At 40.0% G+C, this 23,969-nt stretch overlaps 1 protein-coding gene across 9 annotated transcripts in view; it reads right to left on the bottom strand.

Annotated features, from left to right (window-relative positions):
* Positions 1 to 23,969, bottom strand: part of foxp1b (forkhead box P1b) — a 149,773-nt gene that overhangs the window by 125,370 nt on the left and 434 nt on the right. For 7 of the 9 annotated variants that reach the window (XR_013098588.1, XM_076883731.1, XM_076883732.1 and 4 more), the window contains exons 2-3: positions 20,049 to 20,124; positions 6,077 to 6,138 (exon numbers count right to left, since the gene is read on the bottom strand). The gene's annotated coding sequence lies outside the window, so the exon portion shown is untranslated. The remainder of the gene's footprint in view (positions 1 to 6,076; positions 6,139 to 20,048; positions 20,125 to 23,969) is intronic. The other 2 variants (XM_076883734.1, XM_076883733.1) reach the window with 1 other exon arrangement.

Raw genomic sequence — 23,969 nt, 5'->3', positions numbered from 1 at the left:
ATCCTTTATATATTGGACAGTGGTGGCAAACCTCAAGACTGAGAATAATACTTGCTTTTGCTTTCTAATCCTACTTCTGATTTAATAAAAATTGTCTGTCGTTTTCATATTGATCTTTAACTACACTACAAGTAAAAGTAGATTCAGTTGGTTTCAGCACTTGGTTGTTACAAATTCAATTTTGATAAATCTACAAGACTGACTACTAAACTTTACTTGTCAAAAACATTAAAAAAAATAAAAAACAAATAGTCTGTGAAGGTCCAAAAAGGCATTCAAAAAGCTGTAAGTCTTGCCCAAAGAAGCGAATGTAAGACAATGGCTGCCGTTGCTGCAGGGAGCTGTACTTTAAGTATATTATTAACTCAACACTGCCTGGACATGTGGGGGCTGTTTTACAATTTAGGCTTTAACAGATGTGGATTTTATGTGGCAGGTTCTCCAGAGTTTAGATGCTGCTGTCCACACAGATGAGGCCGTAAGGCGGGTCATAAAACCTGCCTTTGAAACTTTGGACGGATTAATGCCGACATGACAGCTAGTGAGCAGAGATCAGAACGGCTCACCTTTTCAACACACTCACATGCTTACCATCTGATATCCTACCAGACGAAAGCCGAAGTTGGAATCTAATGAAAAAGCAAAAAAGGTGTGCCTGCAGCAGGTTCACTTTTATCTGACTAATCAACTAATAGTTTCAGGATATTTCCTCCTGGGTGGTATGAAAGGATGTTGCACACACTTGCATGTTTTAAAATGAGCAGTTTACTAAAATAGTGAATAGTGTATTATAGGGTGACAACAATGGTAATTGCACTTCAACCAGTGTACAGTGTAATTATTGGGATTTACACCCCCACCCCCACCCTTACCTGCCCACCCCTGCTTTACAAGGTAGAATTCCTGGAAGGGAACCTGACACACTCATTTGAACTTTCTTAAAACACACACTCTTTTAAATGTAAGCTTTTCTCACAGGCTCCGTTTTGTTCACTGCCTTTTCTTTTTTTTTAATTAGATTATGTAACACCTCAAGAAAATCTCTGTCACACAATACAATCTTAGTGCTTCACACACTCCTTTTTTTCAGTGACCCATGTTGACTTTGGTACCACCTCCTGGGTTAGGCAGGAAGACATGCTGAGTGAGCTCTCTGCTGGCTGGATCCAGACCCAGCCTCTTACACAATGCAGGCTGCCTGGCTTGCAGCAGGCCAGCCCCTCCTCTCCAATAACCCACTTCCCATTCTTGATCAAACCTGGGGATTGTAGTGTAAGGGTGGAGATGAGAAAGATGGGAGGAGGTGTGTGTCTGTGTGTGTGGTGGTGGTGGTGGAGAAGGGGGTGCACATCCTGCGTGAAACCGCATCCTGAACAAGCATCGCTGCATCTCACTGTAAATAAATACTCTCTCCTCCGCGCAGCTTCCGTCAACTGTCACCGCCTTGGCTCCCAATCACCTTCAAGTCCAAACAGGAAAGTGCAGGGAGGCGAGGGAGATGGCAGATATGAGCTTTAATTTGCTTCTCGCTGCACTTTAGCCCGGGTGCGCACTACTTCCTATACTCCTGCTCTGACCAGCTGCCCTGGCTTCGTTCCAGACCCTGAGTCCTTCCTGTCACCTTTCATTACCACATTATCCAGGAGGAGGCTCCCTGTGTAGCTGGGAAATCACCATTTGGTGGGACACCCACCCCCCGCCTCATTTATGTTGTATTGTGTGAGACATTCAAAGCCACGCGCAACATCCTCAGAGGAGTGCTGCTGCCTTGTTACCTGCTAATCCCCTGTGCATTATAACAGGAGATGCAACTGAACAACGGAGCATGACGAAGGTAACAACTGAGACATGACAAGCTCGCAGTCCATGAATCGCTGTGGATTTCGAGACTGGTGCAGTGTGCAAACATTCATTTTTTGATTAACTATTGAAGGTCTTTCTTGATACGATTACAAACCACCAGGCCTGTTACATAATCAAATATTTCTGATCGGGGACACAGCAGGAACAGGAACGCCCGATGAATTAAATGAACGACAGAAACTCACAGGATAGCAGCTCCCCTTACTGTTTATACGGTTGCCCGAAAGGTGGTCCTATTTCAAGAGCGAGAGCATCCAGGGCCGCAATCCTCCAGCACTTCTTGCATTGTTTTATTACACTTGAATGAGCTGAGCTGAAAATGGCATGCAGCTGCTGACTGCAGCGCATCAGTGTTTGGCCTGGGCTTAGCTTTGCCCACCGGGCTAGAAAAAAAATCACTCAGAAACTGATCTGTCAAAATAAGACTATATGCTACAGCCAGGATGCTTTTATCTCTATGAAAATGTAATAAAAATTGTACATTTAGAGGACACCAAACAGAGCATTAGGTATTTTAGAAAACTGCATCAAATTCTTTCAATGATAAAGTCTGCTGGAATTAAGATCAGGACATTTTCTTTAAATCTGAACCCAAGACCTCTACAGAAGCTTTAAAACAGCAGCAGTATTCAGTAAAAGCAGCTGACACTTCAACAGTAATGACAATGTTTGCCCAAAGGATGGAATGGTAGATTGCTTCTGTCCAAAACTATTAAAATAATGATCTAAGTGAAAAAGAATTAACAAATTAGGACTACGTTAATAAATCGGACGCTACGCAGCAGCACATGTTGCAACAGTAAGTCGTCACTGTTTAAAACAGCAATATTTTCCAACCAAATTGGCAGTTGAAGATAGGAGCTTCATGCAAACTCTTTCATGGGAATGTTTTACAAAAGAAAAAAATGCACAAAGCAGGCGGCAGTTATTAAGCCACATATTTACTGCCATCTGCGCGTAGTCTACTATTTTGCATCCGATCAGAAATCAGCTGAATGCGGTTAGGCATGCCACAAATATATTCAGCCTCTCCTTCTCCTCCGAATGTTGTGCATAGCTGTTACACTTGTGCTAAGCTGTGCCATCTTCAGCAGACAGTTATAGGCGCCTTCCTCTTTGCCTGAGGAGAAGGCTCACTGGCCAGACACATTACTTTAAAGGGCAGCATTTCAATGAACACGTCTCAACCTGCCCAGGGGGAGTGTGAGTGTCTGTGCGTTTGGGTGTGTTTATGTTTTATCCTTAGGACCCCCAATTGTTGTTCATTTGCTGTGCAAAGACAAAATAAGCACATAAAGGCCAAAATGTGATCTTCCCTGGCCTTCACCCACATCACAGCACTTTTCCGCATAAGTGGCTAACCAGAGATAATTATACAATTAAAACAATTTTCCGCATCTATCTGTCAGTCTGATCTAATTCACCATTCGAATGACACTAATGGCGTAAGCCTCTTCTGTCTCCTTCTCCGAGCAAAGCCTTTTTCTCTTTATCGCAAAACACACCAAAGCCATCTGTAACAGAGGAAAACAGGAATGGCTCTCTCTGATGTTTAGCAGGATGTTAGCGAATAAAGTTAAGACCAGCAGCTTTTCAGCACGATCCATACGGCAGCAAGGAAACGGGAAGGTTCATTTGATTGTTGGTGTAAATTAACCCTTGGTTGCAGGAATACAAAGAAACAGAGTGACTCTCATATTTTCTGAGACAACACTCCCTTCAACCAGCGCTGATATTAATAATTCATCATGACAAAATACATTACCAGAGAAAGCTGAACGTGAAAAGAAGAGTCAACTGTGACAGGAAACCAGTCACATTAAAGCTGGGCTCTGACACTCAGCAGCAGAACGTGAAAAAATAAACTGTAATCTTTCATTGTTCGAAGGAACAGGAAGATGAATTCCCATTTCAATAATCACATTATGTAGTTGATCGAGTGGCCGATCTGCAGGGAGGTATAGCCTTAGATTGTGCCTTTAGGACAGACCTACACAGGGTGTGAACAACAAGGGAGGATTTAGCCAAACCTTGACCTGGATATCCTGCATCTCGGTCCACCCTGTGAGGACAAGGAACACAGATATGAACTACTCCTACACAAGTTCAAGGGAAATGCTCACATGGTGCTGCTCTGTTCTTCTCAGCTAGCTCCACCAATACAATGGCAGCAGCGAGTTTTATGTTTATGAGCAGTCCTGATGGGGATATGCATATCCATTATCCATTAGATATGAGTCTGCCTGTAGTGGGGGTCTGGTATTAACCCACAAGCAAGTGCCCCATCAGCAGAGAGGAAAAAACTGCCTTTTATGGCAACGGATAGCAGACTCAAGCCATTGGCCACAAAGCCCACAAATGAGGCGTTAAGTGTAGTGGCAGGCCAGTAGAGAAAGAGGAGCAGAGAGATATGACCCTTTTCTCATCCATGCATGAATCTGCCCTCTGCCTCTCTTTCTCGCTCTGTGCCAGTCGTCTAAGAAAAGAACACATCCAACCATGCTTAACTACCCAACAACGCTCACGACTAAATAACAACTGTCACCTGCAGCAGTATTCACCACAACGCTGGTAATGTTACCGCCGTGTAACGTAATCTTTCTAATTGAATATTAATTTTTATACAATATTTGGAGAGATTCCTAACTGACATTTTCTGCAATTAATTGCCAGATAGAGGCAGGTCTAGTGCGGCAAAGTTAAAAAATACAACCTGACATGGAGATTGGGAAACAGAGTGCAGCGAAGGGGCCTGCTGGGATGGTTTCATCATCGTGCCTGACCCCCCCTGCTGCTGGGAATGGCAGGAGATGGGGGGAGCAGGAGGAGATAGACTCCTCTTCACAGTCAGAGATTTAATTGCACGCAGATTCCATTACCTCTGCACAAATGTCACATTCTCTTCTGATCAGGGGGCACGGCAGCCACTGGCAGTATGGCTGGCAAGCAGCCAGACTATAGTGCAGAAAGTGTTCAGCCAATCAGGGCTCCCGGGGCAGACAGAGGTGAGAAGAGGGATGGAAAGACTACTTCACACCAAAGATATTAAAAAACAAAGGAGAGTCACAAACAGAAAGCAGCAGATGGTGCAACGTTTAAACGGCGCGTGACGTGCTGCATTAACAGATATTAAACAATTTATTGATTTTAGACTGTTGTTATAATGGGGCACTAAAAACTTCTGGACATAACATTCACGAAAACAAAAAGTATGGATTTTTCTGGAAGAAGAAAAGGCTTTTTTTTTAATATATTAAAGTAGTCATTTGTGTTATTCTTTCAGACTAGCAGAGAAACAGCTAATTTTATTATCTCTAACAAAATGCAAACAATTCCCATTATCAAGTTCTGATGCTCAAGGACGTGTCATGTTTTGTCTGACCAGCAATCCAAAACCCAAAGATACAAAGATTTAAGCTACTTTCACAGAAGACTCTGAAAACCAGCAAATATTTAGGAAGCTGTGAATTTTTATGCTTTTATACTCTTTCTGAATTCATCCAAAAATCAGGTGTCAACTATTATTATTCAGTTAATCACCTCACTGTTTCAAGAAGATAATATAAGGACATTTTAAATGGTTGTAATGGCCAGAACAGCTAGAATTACAACTTCACCCTCAAAATGTTACCCAAATCATGGTTAAACTTTTGTATTATTATCCTTCATACTTGAATCGAACAATATCATATCATTGTTTTAAGAGTTTCCATTTAAAAGGTCTGAATTGGGACCTCCAGGAATAGGGGGTAGTGAAGTACCCCTGATTGACTGTCCTGATTCTCCATCTGGGAAAACAGCCACTTACAAGAGCAGCCTTTTTTAAACTGCTGGCAAAATCTGGACAAGTGGGGCAGCAGTTTAGAAGCCTGGGACCAGTCCTCACAGATGCAGAGCTGAAGTTTATTTATTTAAAATAATTGCAATAATGGTCACTAAAATTAGATATTTTCCCCAAAACAGTAAACTCTCTCCGGGACTATTTGTGTCTCTATTATTCACATCTGTGCTTAGTAGCCAGTGAAGCCTAACAGTGAAACTGCTAAAAAACTGACGATATTCTGTTGGGATGTGTTTCAAACAAATTATGGCTTGAAACACGTAAGCCGAAAAGTCACATCTTACAGTGCTTTGAAGACACTTCACAGACAAACAGCAGGCACATTACTGTATGCAGTAAGAGAAGAGTTATAGTGGGAGGACTGACACATACCCTGATCACTGGTGCAGGGTCGACTGGCACGCCATTCCTCCAATCAGACTTCAGCTTACGGTCTTGAAGGCAGGACCACGGGGGTTTCACACAGAGGACACAAACAGAGAGAGAGAGAGAGAAAAGGAAGGGGAAAGATACAAAGATTACAAACAGGAAGTGAAAGGTGGGGAAAGCCCCTACCCCGGTCCGCGAAGCCCACGCGTACAGAAATGACATAAGGAATGTCAAAAGTAAACGTGATGGTCTTCAGCCACAGGTATTTGTTAAGTTATGACACACTGATTCCTGTTGGCATCTCTTGGCCTATATGCATACCAAGTTATCTTCCTTTCATATCAGAACATGCACATAAGAAACTATGACAGGTACACAATGAAAAATATCAAAAGTGTTTGTATCTGTGGTTTATGTCTCACCCTAAACCAGTAAAGATGTTACAATATTCCCTTTGAGTATTTGCAATATCAACATAACAATACGCTGAATTGATTTTATACAGCGTGTACTTTATAATATGTAAATGTAAAAAAGAAAAACAGCAAAGAACATGACCAAATCGCACAACAAAATAAGCAAGGTGACACAAAAGGATAATTAAGGTTGTGTAATAGGCATTAATCACCGTCGTGATATGACAAGAAAAATGCCACAACTCTGAGTGGTTTGATGAGTGTAAAACAGAAACATGAGTAACATATTTTATATTACTGTATAGTCTTTGACATAAATGTCACAGCACTTGTACATTCCAAAATAGCTTGTAACACGACACACATGTAGTTTATTTAAAAACCTGTTTAGCTCAAAAGCATTCATCTGTAGCCAGATAAACAAGTGGAAAGAGGCTAATGACTTCCATATACAACTCAGATCATGCAAATGAGGCTGCATAACAGATTACATCTGGTTTTGTCCCTGTCACAGGAGTCACGGCTGCATGTGTGGCTTGTTGGCCCATGATATATGTGTGTACATGTTTGCTGTTTAATGTGGCTGTGTCTCTAGCAACACAGCAAAGCAGTGCAGCTCCCAGTTAATTGGCCTGCTCTATGAGAAAGTGTGTTAAAAACCAAATCTATAACTCTGTGTGTGGAGCGGTGTAGCTTTCCAACCAGACACAACAAACCACAGCCCAAACGTCCCAGCTACTCATAATTCACCAGTATGGAATTCAACTAACCCCATTAGTGCGACTGCTGTTTCCACAGGCCGTCCACATTCCTGGGCCTACCATTGGCCCAAGATAAGACCCTTCTGATTACTCTGTTGCATGCCTGTCATTACTCACAAAAAAATGTTGATCCCAACAGACAGTCCCCCTCATGGATTGATGGCTCCTCTATTGTGTCCCCATGCCCTTCAATTGAAGCACTTGCTTTCAGACGGTCCCCTAACTTCAAGTTTGACGACAGAGGGCAGTCTGTGACTTCGGCCAAGGATTGCTGCCAAGTTTGCCACATCAAAAGTACAGCACTCAGACTTCATGAGAAGATCCAAATATGATGGGATTTACGCGCTGTATCACAAATAGACTGGGATTTCATGAGCTCTCAAGCGCTCTTATGATTTGATGTTTAAAAAACTATTTGGCCAATAGCTAATAATGATATTTTCCAGTCTTTTTATTTTGTATCTATTTAGTTATCTCTTTGTTCCTGGTAAACAAGGACATCTCCTTTTCGAGAAATAACATACTACTCGACCACAATATCCTAGTAATTTCTGGTTATTTATCTATATGCTAATACTAGTCGGCAGTGCCAAAACTGACCTAAATTCATAATCAGACTATATATCAGTGCATCCATATATCATACAAAAATATCAGAAATAGCTTTCTATGAATGTAACTGAGTAAGCAACTTTATGAGTAAACAACTAAAAGTTATATTTCATCCTCCTCTAGACGTACACTCAAGCTTGCTCTGTCACCCAGGACTATTTAAATCTTCCGACTGGGCAGAGGCCCATGTGTGAACATCACTGCTGCCTTGAATGTGTACTGTGTAAAGTCTGAAATTCAAGGGAAGGGTTCAGTAAGATACATTCAAAGTGAGATGGCTCTCTGGTTTAGTGTAACTTAAAATCAGCTAGAGTCAAGTCACCGACTGGGCCGCAGAGCAGAGACTGGGACACTGGCGGTGAATCGGATCAATGGCCTGACCCATTAAGTCACAGCACTCCCAGCACCTCATTTAATAAGAGGCGATCTTTGGGAACACCCCTAGCTGACCCATGCTACCGGGGACCATTACAAGAGAGTGGTGTTTCAGGACCAACGCCCACTTGACCCGGTAGCGTAAAGACACCGAGGAGATCCACATGATTTAAACTCCTCCCTAAGACGTGCTGACAAGGTTACAGGGTCAACACAGACATTAACAGGTCAGTGTGTGGCCCACTTGGGAACAATTACTCCCAGTCACAGCTAAGTGGACACTTGATTGAACACGACGGAGGCAGGACACACTTCCCACAGATAACAATCCCCAGAGCCATTTAGGATAAAAAGCCCTTGTGATACAGCCTTTATGGACAAAATTCATCTTCCTTTTCCCTTTTAAAAGAATGTGAGAGTGTGATAGAGAGCCATTCTCTGGAAGAGATGAGTCTCTCAAAGCATTACCATTTTCTAGCAATACTAATAGCTGCTTATGACAAAGAAACAATTACAAGGTGACTGGGATTAAAAGCTAAACAATGTTAAGTTTTCATTTTTCTTGCCACACTCAGAATGCCCAAATTTATAAGAGCAGCAAATGAGACCAAAAGTAAAAGGGCTTAAGATGCTGACATAGATTTACTATTTCCTGAAAAATATCTCTAATTAACTATGTGAGTGTGCAGTTTGTTATGATATTCAACCTTTAGCCCACTAAAAGTTTGACTCCTTTCTCACCACAAGTGACTAAAACTTTGCTTCAACTTTAGTTCAAACATCTGGTATGTTACGAGTACACGCACTAGCAAATACACTAATAATGTGCAGCTTTGACATATACTGTAACGGAGAAAAAAACACATATTCTGAGGTATCACTTGCAAATAAAATAGCGCACACAGGCTATGTGGATCTCTGGTAAAATGGTCACTCTTGTCCTATAGTCTCTTTGCACACAAATAGGGCTTATCGATTCCCGAACACATTTCCCCGCATTTGCATAAGCTGTGTGTTGTTTGTGGTATTGTTTCTTTTTTTCCACAGGGTTTGTTTATTTATTTCTCTATGTTAGAAAATCGGTTCCACATTGTCCCTCGATCTGCAGCAGCGGCTGGCGCTGCAGCTGTTAGTTGTTAGTGACTGGAGATGACACAGTTCACCACTTCTCCAAAAAGCCAGCGAGCCTGGAGACCCGCACAGCTGCAGAGTGAGAGGAGAGGAGAGGAGAGGAGAGGATCTCTCTCCTACTTCTCTATCCCAGCCTTCACCAGTGCATCTTCAATTCCCTTTGGAGCCCGGAGAACGAGCCGTGCTAACCAAAGAATTCGGCCCAATGACACAACATTAACCCATTTGTACACACAAAGTGCAAAAGCAACAGGCTCACCAGCTGACCTAATGGTTGTTGTGGCAGGGCTTTATTCCCTGGGACCGTTTTGTAACCAAGTGGGCACCATGTGAATACCATCTGTGTACCACTTATTTAAAGCTGGCAGAGGTCCCGTGGCAGCCAATCTGGCAATGAGAAAAAGGAAATAAATTGCATCATTTACTTAACATGCATTTACTGTTGTACCTGTTAAAAGCCCATGACTAAATTTTTTTTTTTTTTTCTGGTGCCACCTTTTTCTTTCAGCCAAAACTGTGTTTTATGCGTGACAAACCGAGCAACTGTCAGCGGGCTGATAAAGGAGGTTTTTCAAGATGTTAACCACATGAAATCACATTTGCCACCAAGTATATTAAGAGCCCTAAATCCATTTACACCAAAGAAATCTCCAAGTGCATTATGCACTTCACAGAACCCATAAACAGACAATAAGCATATTGTAATTATAATGCCAACTCTTTAATTACGTGTGTCATTTGGGAATGGTCGAGCTTACTAATTGTCAGAGTGATGTGAAAGGACTGGGGGAGGCTAGAAGGAGATCAAGCCTCAGGCCCCAATGAGAACCATATTCCCCACTCTCCAAGCGTGTTAGAAGGCAGAAAATTCAATTGGCATGGTTCCAAAGAAGAACAGTCCAAACAGCCTTAATCAGCAGGGACAAACTCCATGCAAATCATTTACATTAGCACGAGTGGAGAAAGCAGAAAAATATCTGTGGTTTCACTCTCACAACATGAAAGCAAGGAAACTCCTTTGCCTCCTGTAACTTCAGTAACAGGGCTCTTTATATCAGAAACATGCCTTTAGCTGACACCATCTAAAGAAGCAAAAAAACAAACAAAAGGAGGATAAAATACAAGGCGCCTATGTTTACTCCTTATGTGGAGGTATCCTCAACACAACATCATTAGCATATTAAAACGTTTACCGGTGAAGCAACAACAACAACAACTCTGTGGCTGTAAGTGAATTAGCACTGCATATGTTTTCTTATTTCCCAATACTGATAACGAAAATGTTTAGTAAATAATACAACGCCTGTTAATCGTTCTCTCAATAGTAGCACGTAGCCACCATCTGATAAAAATCATCCATCTGTCATCTGATCAAAAACAACTTGCTAACTGCAAAAATGTTCAGGTGGATTCTGGTGGTGCATTCTACATTATTGTTTTGAAAGACTTCTGACATCAATCACAGGGCAAACCGAATGGAAGTGTCATCACAAACCAAAACATCCTGTACTGAATAATTTGAGGTGAATACTCATTTACCCTTGTGGTTTTATTTGTGTGTTTAAAAAAATCAAATAGAAATATATTTATTTCTGGCAGCTCTAAACTAAAGTTTCTCATCATTTGTCAGCTGACACATTCAACGACACATGCTGATATCTATTCAGTATGAATAAACATTTTAGATGATGCTGCAGGAGTGCTTTGAAACTCATTTTACGGGTGTTTTCACTCTTTTTACTGTAGGCTGTCACAGGAAAATAGTGCATCTATTGCAATTAAATGCTCAAATCTGTGCATATCACCAATTAGAGAAGGAAATATCGTATTTAAAAAGCAGTGGAGAACAAATTAAACAACGTTTTATCTGTTATCTTTAGAGATTCAGGGTTTGTTTGGACATGATCAGAGCCACTTCTGATGTTCACTCCATTTCTTCAGGGGTTTTGCTTGTGTTTTAGGGACTGGAAAGTTTACAGTAAAAATGAAAAATAAAAATAAATAGGTCCATTCTGTCAGCAATAATAGTTTGTTTAGACAAGAACTTCTGTTCTGATGTCAGGAATACAGTGGACCAGAGTCCAGACAAGAAGTCAATTGCCGTGAACAGCCTGTGATACTAACATACGCTGCATATGGCAGTGAATGCGGTGAACAGAGATCACGGAGTGAAATATTCATTCTCTAAGTACAGAGCACCCTGAAAACACTTTGTGAGATGACATCTTCAGATGAATCATCAGCCAAGAAAATGTCAGTTAGACTATGAGAAACTGTCTCCACCATTGTTTACATATTGACTGGCATTATGTGGTTGACCCTGATGAGAACAACTCACAGTCTCCAATGGCATGATCTCACTTGGTGGAAAAAAAGCTGTCACTATGATGGTCACTGGTAGGAGGGTGTGGCGTTGCAATCAATGAAGGTGGAGGGATTTGAAGGCAAAAACAAAACAAATCTATTATTGCTTCTAGAGCATGAAATCATGCATTAGCTAATCCTGTACTGAAACAGTCAATCCTGCATCAGTGATTCTAAAATTTATTGCTCAAATTGTTCTCACCTCTGCTTTTTCCATTGCTCTGTCTATGTGAGGTTGAACTAAACACTTCACTGTGCCCTGGAAGGTCTTTTAAACAGGATCACTATTGATAAAAGAGAGTGACTGAGTGAAAGAGAAAGCGTAGATGTAGGATTCAGAATTTTCATCTACTATCCATCTCATATTCTAATGCAGCCATTATGCTCTAAAAAGAGACTGCTCATCTATTCATTTTATAGGGCATTTGCAAAAAAGATGACACTGCAAGAGGGTTTGTCAGAGTGATTAAAATTCTTTGAATTAGCCCTTCAATCTCGGCATACAATTGCATATAAAGTACACAGAAATGCACTCAAAAGCCTGGCCCGGCTCCTCTCTGTAGCAGGATATGAAAAGATTGATTTACTCATTTCTCACTATGAGTTGTTTTCAGTGTGAGAAATTGATCGGTCAACACATTAAAACCTTGTACATCATGCACCCCTTATGCACAACATGAAAAGGCTTTCAGAAAAATATCCAATAACTCAAAACAGCTAATTGCTTAAGTTACATTTATAGCATTTACAACAGGTGCAGAAATTTTTAGACAAAAGGCTGTAAACTATAAAATGTAAATTGTACCAGCCATGAGCTAGAGGGAAAGCAACCATGGAGCATGACACTGAATGTACTTTGATGTCTTTTGCCAGTATCGCTCTTATTAGTCTTACATTTCACAATGTCTGGACTTTTAGTCAGTTTTCACACACTGTAGAAAAGCACGACTTGTGTGAGACCCTGGACCCAAAAGAATATCTAGAATTCCTTTATAATATTTTCTAGAGTACATGTAGATGATTTTCACCTACTTTTCTAATTTCGATTTGACGAGTGTTTCAAAAAGTATGAAATGAAATGATCAAGAGTACAGATACGGATGCAAAACAGAATCACTGCTACAGTCAGGTTAAGCTCACATCCATCCATAGTAGAGCTGGGCGATATGAGATTTTTTCATATCACGATATGTTTTTTTCATTTCAGGCGATAACGATATCTATCACGATATAAGCCAAATAACTATATTTGTAAGATTTAAATGTGCCGTTGCTCACAAGTAAAATGTGAAATAGTCAGCAGCTTGTTTTTATTTAAATATTTATTTCCCATAATAAGTTCAACAGGGTAGATGTATTTAAGGAACATGAGACTTTTTCAGATAAATAAAGGCAAATATTGCAAACTACACAAAAGGCAGCCGCTAAAGCGTTTAAGTTTCAAAATAGAACAAACGAAACAGACTACTAAATTGTCAATTCCACTTAAAAACAAAATATTAATTCTAAAAATAAATCTTAGTTTGTTTTACAGAAGAACAGACAAAACTGACTAACTTTTGTCAATATCAAATAAACTGAGAACTAAAAGGAAATTCTCAATCTCTCCTTGTTGTATAGCTTAGCTTTTCAAACAGTTTTAACAGTTACTTTAGTCTGACAAAAGCCGAATGACGAATTAGCGCTTCCAGTCAGAGACTGAGGCTACGTCCACACGTACACGGGTATTTTTGAAAACGGAGATTTTCCGTTTTCGTTTTAAAAAATAATCCCGTCCGCACATAAAGAGAGAAATCAAGGAAAACGCTGCTATGAACATGCCAAAGCAGCAGGTGGCGCTAGATTCCTAACCGTGCAGAAATGTTGGCCAAACAGAAGTCTAGAAGCCTCGGTGGGAAAAAGTAAACAAAGCTGGGGCATAGAAGCAGAACCGAGTCGTATGTGTGGACGGACAGTAACTGTGTGTATATGTAAGCATTTAAACACTGCAGAGAGTAGAATTAACAGTATTGTAGAAATTCATTTCACCGAAACAATAACGTGGCGCACAGTGTGACGCATGCACCAGTTTATTGTATTTCCAGACTTGCTTTCGGCACAATTTACAGTGCACGCTACTCTGTTTTTTGTCAGACTTGAAATAGCCGAAATACCTTCACACTACGGAACTTCTATGGCTCTTCCGTTCGACAATCTCTCCGGCGTTGGAACCATCATCTGTTTTCTCTTCGGTCACGCTCGGTTGATTTTTCTAGTCGGCACACTCATTTCCTCCATTACCCGCTGGCTGCTTCCCAAACAAACACACGTGCGGCTTGGCACTTGTGCTGTACGTTACAAGTCACGCGACGTGACGCTGCGGCTGTGATTGGTTCGGCTCTGCGCTACTTAATTTGGATTGGCTGATCTTCTTTTTCTTTTTTTTTTAAGAGGACAAGAGCGGCGAGGTCTATCGCGATAGCTTAATTTCTCTATCGAGTAAAAGTTATATCGCGATACATATCGTTATCGTTCTATCGCCCAGCTCTAATCCATAGCCTTTTGAGTAATCACGCTAAAAATAGAAAAACAAATAAATAGAGAAACAAAACCAATCACAAGCCCACCTTGTGTAGGTGGTTTTAGTAGCACAACAGATGTGAATTATGGTTACAATTCCCCCTTCTATTCCTGTTGAAAAAAAAGTTGCCAGAAAGTGTTTTTGCAGAACGGGAAGTTGAAAGGACATCAATTCAAGTTAAAAACTCTGTGTGAAATTCTCAGCATATGACTTCTTGAGTTATGACGAGGCATTAGTTTCGAGAGGCCTCGACTTTTGATTTCTGAATTCCAAAATTCAGTCATTTACAGCCTCGAGTCCAAAGTTAAGGAAATTATCCAAATACGTTCAGTGATTCTATCAAAAGTATTAAAGGTATATACAGTGAAATGAATAATACATACGTGTGTGTGTGTTTTGTTTTTGTTTGTTTGTCTGGTAGGAAACCTGGCATGGGAAAAGAATTTGGTTGCTTTTTTTATGCACACTGTTTCAATGTGTTGTAAGCTTGACCGGTACATAAGTCACTATAAACACAAAGTCAGCCTTTGGCGTTCCCAGCGTCACTTTTTGCAGAGACTGCGACCTGAAAGTGACGTGCTGTTCACATCACTCCTTAAGTACACAATTAGACTTTTTCTCATGCTTTTAACTCTACTACCTGGAACAAAATAAGCAACAAATAGGTTTCAGTTCTAGTTTAGTTTCTCTCTGTGACTCACCCACTCATTCTCTTGTTCTGTCTCCATCTTTTTTTAGACCAGCTGCATTACCCAAGTCCCCATTCACATCAACTGCAATTGCACATTTATGAGAGATATTTAAGAGCTTATGTAAATCTTGTACAGAAGCTGATCGCTAAGGTCTGCCTTTTTTTTACAACTACTTTTTGCTGCTGTCTTTTTCTTGCCACCGTAAACACTCATTTTGTTCACAGGTCACGTTTTACAAATAAGCTATGTGCCTGTTGTTCTAGCATGCTGTTATGTCACCTGAGCACAATGTGCACGTGCACGCTTACTGTCAAGAGAGAAAGCCGACTGGTCTTAGGAAACAGAGAAATACTGCCGTTGAAATGCTGCTACAGCACCTTCTACACGATTCAGACAGCACTGAAGATACAATAAAAGTACATTATTTAAACTACAATACTATATTTTGTTTAATTTTATTAAGAGAGCTCTGTTCCATAAATTATATACCTGAACAAACTGGAAATAAAACAACCATATGAATAGATCAACAGCTAATTTCATGACACCAATTTCATGAAACGCTATTAGTGTCACCCCCACATACTAAACAAATCAACGAAATGTTTAGACTTACATGATGATATAACAGTACTGTAGCATTCGTCTCAGGATTAACAACTCTGATAGTAACTGTGCAGTATTGACACTGCAGGGTGACAAAGCACTGCATTCAGATTTCAGGGTACAGATTTGACCAAGTTCACCTCCGTTCCATTTTACTGTGCCACTTGCCGTGTGTAACGCTATTACAGGTTGTTAGTGCACTGCTTTGTTTGCTGCCATTTGATTACTTTTTGCAGGATAACCGACAGCCACTGCGGTTGCCGCCTCCCATCGAAAAGGGACTTTACACACGTTTGCAACCTCTGATGCTGAGCCGCTCTGTGAAAGCCACAAATGTATCATACCTGACAAGGATCTCTGTGGATCTCAACTTTACACCTGATAAACACAAACCCGGAAATATTATATAGACTGGGAGTCTAGAACAAGTCAAATATGAGACTAAAATTATTTCAAAACAACTGTGGCTGTAGGAGTGTCAACGTCTGGTTTTTTGTTTCCCGCCGCAATTCAGCAACTTTGTGTAAATTGCAAACTTGCATTTTGAAGAAACGCCAAACTCAGACATGTTTCGCCAATTGGTTACAATGAAATTAATAATAATTGCTTTGTGGACGTGGCTGGGACTTGAGTTCATTGTGGCTTTTTGGTATTTAAAATATTATTGAAAAAACCCTCAATGAAACAACAGCTGAAAATAACGTAAATCTTTTTTCTGGTTTAAAAAAAACATTAAAAAAAACGAGTAACTACTTGAAACTGGCAAATACTGTCGCACACAATGGAAATATTAAATAGGAAATTATACACTGTTTTCCCACAATCTCCTTTTAAATTTTTCATTATTATCTTGCTATTCATATGTTAGTCATTTAAATGTAAATTATTTTATTACAATTAACGTTATTTTAAAAAACTGGGTGTAGACTTCATTCAATTTGTCTAAATTCATTTGTGACAGTATCATCTGAAGACACTATACTGTGGTAAAATGTAACTTTGTGTAACTTTGCTTTGTTTACAAAAAAAAAAAAGGAATGATGCATAAAAAAATATCATCCAGTACTACCAAAGTTAGCGATATCAACAAAACTACTTTAATCACAAAAACAACAGTGTTTATCTAGTCAGCACATGCAGCAAATGGCTATCCACATTATCTGCTTCAACACATAATTCCAGCCCTGGCTAATCTATTGACCAAAATGATTAAAGAAATAACTCCTGTGAAAATAACCATCTCCAACTGAGTGGTTTGGGAATGGAGCCCCACCCTGTTTACAACACTGAGAACAAAAACAAACTCCCTCCAAGGAGGCCAGGCAAATGCAAGTCACACACTCCAACCAATACAGGCAAACAACAACAACATCTGAGGATCTACTGGGAGAGCGGGCTACCAAACAACAGCAGCCTGCACACAAACAAGGTGAGAGTTTCGAACTGTCAGAGGGAGTGAACTGGAGACTGAAAGAAAGTCTGTGTGTTTGACAGAGAGAGAAAGCGAGACTCGGTGTGAAAGTGGAATTGAGTAGCAAAAGAAAAGTCAAATACCACCCGCGCCGCCCCAGTCTCAGGTCAACTGAATCATCAGGAGTCAGGGAAGATACCGTCACCGCTTTCCATGAATAGCTCACAAAACCACATCAGAATGACTTCACCGAAGCAAAAACAATAGTTTGAGAACACTCTTCCTCAATATCCAGGGGACTCTGAATGAAGAAGTAATGAATCTCAGTTAACAAGGCCATTATCAGTGAGAGAGCTACATCATCCCGATGGACTACGGATCCATAAGGCCCTTACGTCCACTGGCCTTTTATTGTCGCTATTATCTCCTAAGGTATGCCATTAACAATTGTACAAAAAAAGATGAAAGTATCGTGTGTTTGATCTCACACTGTACATCATCATAGTAAACAATGAGGCTGTATAAGGGACACAGGCCCAATTAGCCATCTCTGCTCTCAGCTGTCAAGTGTTTAAACAGCTTGCTAGGATGATAATAGTAACCTGCATACTTTCATCTGTGCTCCAGATTCATCAGCAAGGTAGCACCTTTGCTTAAGCGCTGCACTGCATCTTGGGTAATTACTGCTTCCCAATTACCTCCCAGCTGGTAAATATATATCAAATAAACAAGCAACAACCCGTCAATTAGGAGCGCCGTTTCATAATGGGGGTACAAAATGATGTTTTATGCAGAAACAGAGGAAAGCAGAGAGAAAGGGGTAGCATTCAACATCAAAGTGAACTTGTATCTGTTAACTGCACTTACAGTACATCTGAGCATAGCAGTTTGTGAAATAATTAAATCACACGTGTTTACAACTAGTATGAGACTCTAATTAAAGGTATTTTTAATTACAAACAGGGTGAAAAAATACAGCTTGTGATGGTGCTGTTGACTGAGAATGGACTTAAAAATGAAATGTGGCCTTTTCTTCACAGATGAGTGAAGTGGGACAGTAACATTGTCGAATTCAAAGGCAAGGAGAACAGCTGCAGCAACAGTCTGTCAACAAAATTTGCATTGCTGCTCTTTCCTCATCTCCATTACTCTCTCCTGTCTCTCCTCAAGCCCACGGAGCTGCCGGCTCAGATCTGAGTACTCTGATGGCTTATCACATAGCGAGCAGCAGGCTAAGCCGGAGTGATGCGCCCAAAAGACATGATCAAAGCACACCAACTTTCCACCCAGCAATGATGATGGAAGAGCAGGCTCTGCCATGTTATGTTTCTTATTATGCTTGGACTGGCAAGTGAAAACACAGCAAAGAAGTCAAAGATGAGGCCCTAAAAAAATTTCTCCTGCAACCTCATTTTATATTTTTATTATTTTATTTTTTCATATCCCTACTATACTTACAGAGGCTTAAATAGTAGTCTGTGACATTTTCCTATCAATAAATGTCAGTTTTGCTACTCTTATTCCCACATACCATAGTATTGATCTAATCTACAAGCAAGCCCTGAAAGCTTTTATTTTGAAGTGCTAGAGATCCAGCTTTGGATAGGTTTTAAGATTTACACAGTGCGATTCAAGTAAAGTCTCCTTTTCTTCTGCATGAACAGAGAAATCTGTGCCATAGCATGAAAAGCCACCAAAGATAAAAAGTGAAAATTACAGCGTGGCAACACAAGAATCAAACTCTTCACGAACAGACAAACTACATCGCAGATCTAACCACATGGCTCAACTAGAAAACGGATTCTAGTGAAGTCAGCTTAAAGATACTAAACCACACAAGTTGCCACTGACATATTGAAAACATTTTTTTTTTGCCTTTTTTTATTACAATTTTTGGATTATGATTTTTCACATTGTATTGAGTCACGTCTACGTTAGATAAATATCACAATTCCTACACCAGTGAAACAGGCTGACTTTTTAACACCCTGCATCATATGAGCTCTGGAATTACAACACAGCTGACCCTTTTATCTCAACAGTAACCATTAGGGATGCACCCAATCACCTTTTTTTCCATTATACCATGTCCTAATTTAACACCGTTGGTGGTTAGGTGTAAATAAGATGCATTCCTCACTGTGAGAAACAGAGTGGGACTGTATAAGACAACATTGGTCTTGACTCAGACACTGCTTTCCAAACCTGGTAAAATAAAAAGTAACAAATAAATACATCAATTTTACCGACTTTAAAGAGAAAAAAACAAATACAAAGTTTAGAAATCGTATTCATCTTAATCATCGAATTCATTTGCACTAGTTTAATCTCACTTCAGTGTAGGCAGCTGTTATTTACGGTCATGTATAGTAGTGTAGTTTCACCTTTCCTCCACTCAGTCTGAGTGCACTTTATTTTACTGTTCCTCACACACACACACACACGTTTACATGGAGTGGAGAGAGGATACGAATGAAGTGAAAAATATTAAAAGAGCTGGCAACAACACTTAATGTTACCACAAGTGCAGTAAACACAAAACATAAAAACACTGAGAGAGACCAAGAGAAAGAAAGCATCACTGCAGTTTTTCAGTTGACCACAGTTTGCAGGTTATCTTCAAATTTTGGCAAACATAGCCATGAAATCTATTGACATAACTAGCGTGAAAACCCCCCAAACTGCTGAGATTTTCCTGTTAGCTTCTTCGATGCTACTTTAGCTCTCTGCTTGCACCTGATTCACTGCTGCTGATATATGGCATAGTAACTTAGATCATATTGCTGTCATTGATGGTTGAGTCAGGTTTTGACGTCAGGATTTTCCTGATATTCTATCCAAACATTAAATTAGTTCATCTGTGATTACGGTTTTATCTTTTTTTCTGCAGTGACAAGCAAAGCAACAAACGTTAGTGTCTACATCACTTCACACTGTAAGGAAAAAATACTTATCTGCGAGACAAATCACACACAGAGAGAGGCTTCAAACATAAGTCAGTGTCTACATAAACTATGGAAGTTTTAACAGAGTTGAGAACCACTTACAGTTCTGATGTCACAAACTGTCACAAGTGGCTTTAGATTATTCTCAGAGCTGGCTTCACTTCCTGTCCATGTTGTCCTGGAATGACAAACAGAACAGCACGTTATTATCTAGGGGGTCAGTAAACAACCTATATACACTCAAAACACACACATATGTGGTACATCTTTAGGTAGTGTATAAAACAAATACGCTATTATGTTGTTATTACACTGGCAAATATTAATAATAAACATATTTCTATCATAATGTTACACTGATGTTCAGGTCACAGCTTCTGAGTAATGTGTGAGTGAATCTGTGAGCAAAACAAACCGGGATGTTGCAGAAATACGGTTCATTGACACAAAAAAAAGCCTGATTAAATTCAGCCGAAAATGTGAGTTAATCTGTGTGAATGATTATCAATACATTTTGGAGAAAAATCCCTAAAAAATGATATTATCAGCCCAACCGTGCAACATCATAAACACACACACAGACTGGACAGCTGATAGAAACAGGTGCTGAGGTTCAGCCTGGCAGCTGAGCACAGCTTGCAGCATATGCCTGAGCCCCTCATGTCTGGACCAAAATGTTTGTAGCTTACCTGCATCCTTCCCCAAACCTTCTGTGGTGTTGTATTACAGAGGAAATTCTGATTTTTAAGCTACTGCATTGTAGCTCGAGAGAAAAACATGGACTCGTAGGAATAAGAGCACAATTATCATATTAAACTGTTTGGATATTCGTATAAGTCTACCAGCAACAATTCATAACACTGTCTATTCACTTATTTATAACTAGCTAAATTTGGAATATTTTGATTATTTACTAAAAATATATAGATGTGGATGGGTTCCGCTGCACTCCTAAAAACACCAGTGTCCCTTCTCTTAAATTGTTTGTTCCTGTTTGCTTTCTCTTATGTGATTAAAATAAATACATTTTATTTTGAAATCCAATGTAAAAACACCATAGAGGATAAAGTAAATATTCTTATATATTTAAACAGCTCAAGCATAATTTATTTCCCAGCAATAAACAGGCTGTGCTCCAATGTTGCACTGTATTCCTAAAACACAACACCAGTAGTAAATTCATTTTGTAACTCAAGTTAATTGATTGTAATTGCATGCTCTCTCTCCTCCCATGCAGGCGGATGACATTTTTTTGTCAGCATCCCTGCCTTTATTAAGGACAGATGACAGTAGAAGACAGTAATTAATGGCTGCCCAAGTTAATAGCCATCCTGAGCGTTTTGGCAGTCTCCATAGAGACCGAGGAGCTGCGCAGAGCTCACCTGAAGCTGTCCACTCTCTGACCAATCGCCTTTGCTGTCACAGAGAACAGTCTGCCAGGGGCCGCGCCACAGGGGCCGGGACACACTAACCTTTACCCTGGAAATATTGTTCTGCTTTCCTTTGTTATCCATTCATGTAACACGGCATTAATGAGCATGCTACACTCATATTCATATTGCCGGTACTCTTCTCCCCCTTTTGTGTCGTGTGAATCAAACATGCAAAAATCACACGACAAATTCATTTACCAGAAAATTCCCTTTTATTCATCTGTCACTTGTCTTGGTTTGTGGAAGAAAAAAAAAGGTTTCGAGCAACTGGTTTTGAGGGCGTCTTGTAATCTGCAATCAAATGAGGGGTGAAGCAGGCAAATAAATCTGAAGGAAACAATATAGTGAAAGCAGAACCTTATTCCCACACTGGACCCGAAAATAACTCTCCTTATCATTCAGCTGCGAGCTCGGGTGCACAGTCAGTTTACAGCCCCTCTGTACCCAGCACAGGGTATTTCAATGTGTGTTCACAAATACTGAGCCGTCAGATGAAAGAGAGGGCCGCTCCACTCAGGGATGGGAGTCCTCGCACTGAATGCATGAGTGACTGATTACTTTCTTACCAGTTGAACCTCGGCTCTCTACAAAGAAGAGCCTTACCCAAGCCTGAAGAGGCCAAACTAGTAACAAGGGCTTTCTAAATTATACAAAATCACAGATTGGTGTGTTAAGCATCTTGCGTCATTACAATGCATACAGCTGCTCTTCCTCAAATTTCAAGCTATTTTTTTAAAATCCCCCTCGCCAACTCAATTTATTCAGTTTCAGTACGGAGCAGGAAAGTACAGTCTTTCTCATTTGTAGACGGAGGCATGGGGGACACACTTAGGTCGTTCCCATCAGAAACAGCAGAAGGTTGAACGTCTGTATGTAATAGCCGTGTCAAACAGCAGGCCCTGGAAAAGTTGCAAAGAAAGTTCATCCTGAGTTTTTCCTTTTTTCTTCTTTTTTTTTGGGAAACCTGGGTCAGCATTTGCGAAGGTCCATTTCTGCATAAGTGAGCACACAAACCCCAGTGCCTGTTCAAATAGTCTGCAGCTCTCTCTCAGGCAGCTCATGACAACAGCCCAGCAGCAGCACTGTTTGATCTCCAATGTTTTCCTTAATCTGGGTTGTCAAGGTTCGCTTGTTGGAGGCTGTTTACTTTACTTCTCCTACAAAAAAGTGTTTTTTTCCCCTCAGACAATGACTAATCCAAAGACCAAGAAGGAGGGAGCACTGCCAGCAATAGTTGTTAAAGCTGCAGTTTCCCTTTTGTAAAATTTCAGATTTTAGTTGTCAGCTGCAATCTTACTGTATGAAACATTAGGGCAAGACTTTATTTATTTATATTTATTTACTTTAGTTATTAAAAAAAACTATAATAATTTTTGGCACTATTTTAATTCTGCCTAATATTAAAAATTAATACAGTCTGAGTGTATCAGATAATTTGTTTATTAGTTATCCACTGTATTTGTAAATAGTGCTTATTTGCCTGTAAGACCCCTTTTAAAAATACACTTTAAAATAATTTTAAGAAAATGTTTTAACGTGTTTGCAATAGGTGAGCTTAAATGCTACTGTGCTGTACAACATTCCTTTGCACAAATAATAATGTTACTGTCTATTAGTTTAAAAAAAAGTTTAACTACACTATTGCAACAACTTGATCTGCAAATATTAAATTAACAAACAAAACAATCTCCATTTTCCGTACAGTGATCGCAGCTCCAGCCAATTTACATTTATGAAAATGTTCAACTGTAACCCACAGCACATCTTATTCAACACAACCATTGTCTCACATCCTGTGCAAACCACTATAAAAGTTGAAATATATAACGTTTAACACTTTCAAAGCGCTATTTTACGTTACCACAGCCATAATTAGGAATTAACTCCGTAATTCCTTTGTGTTAATGAAACGTTACGAAATGAATATCCGCTTTTACTTGTGTTGGGTACACAGCCTTACCGCTGAGCAGGGAAGCCACACCGAAAGAACACGCTTGAATAACGCAACTGATGGACAGCTAAATAAAAGTAATGATAACTTTCAAAGTTGAGGGCTTGCTACACTTCTGACTTCCTCCGGTCTTTCTGAGTTTGGAGCACAGCTAACACGTGGGGGAAAAGCTCCATCCCTGGTTTCACTCCAAAGAAATCACGGCACTCAAAACTTCCCCTTCACCGTGTAAAGTTTAACAAAAAAAACAACTTTTACAGCGCATCCTTAATATGTAGCGTAGTAATTACGGTCTGTTAGCGGCCATTGCTAAGCAGCACGTTATAAACATGTAGCATTCATTTTGAAAATACTTTTTGGACGAGAGGTGCATTTCCCCCCGGGGTCTCACGAGTAGCCTCAACTAAGTTAGAAACCCAACTTTTCCCAAAAAAGAAAAAGAACAAAAAAGCAGAGGGTAAATATAGAGTCGTAAAGATATTCTTGTAAAAGCCGCTCGGTACAGCTGCATTAAAACGGCGCTACCTATCGCCCTACGTTATAATAATACAGGTGTATATTTATTTCGCTATTTGTAACAATTCGGCAAACAGCAAGACAAAACCGAGACAAACTCGGTGCGAGTATCCGAGTGCAGCT

Source organism: Maylandia zebra, linkage group LG5, assembly GCF_041146795.1.
Source record: "Maylandia zebra isolate NMK-2024a linkage group LG5, Mzebra_GT3a, whole genome shotgun sequence".
Taxonomy (NCBI): Eukaryota; Metazoa; Chordata; class Actinopteri; order Cichliformes; family Cichlidae; genus Maylandia; species Maylandia zebra.
Note: the sequence above shows the minus strand (reverse complement) of the source record. Positions and strands in the feature narration are given on the sequence as shown.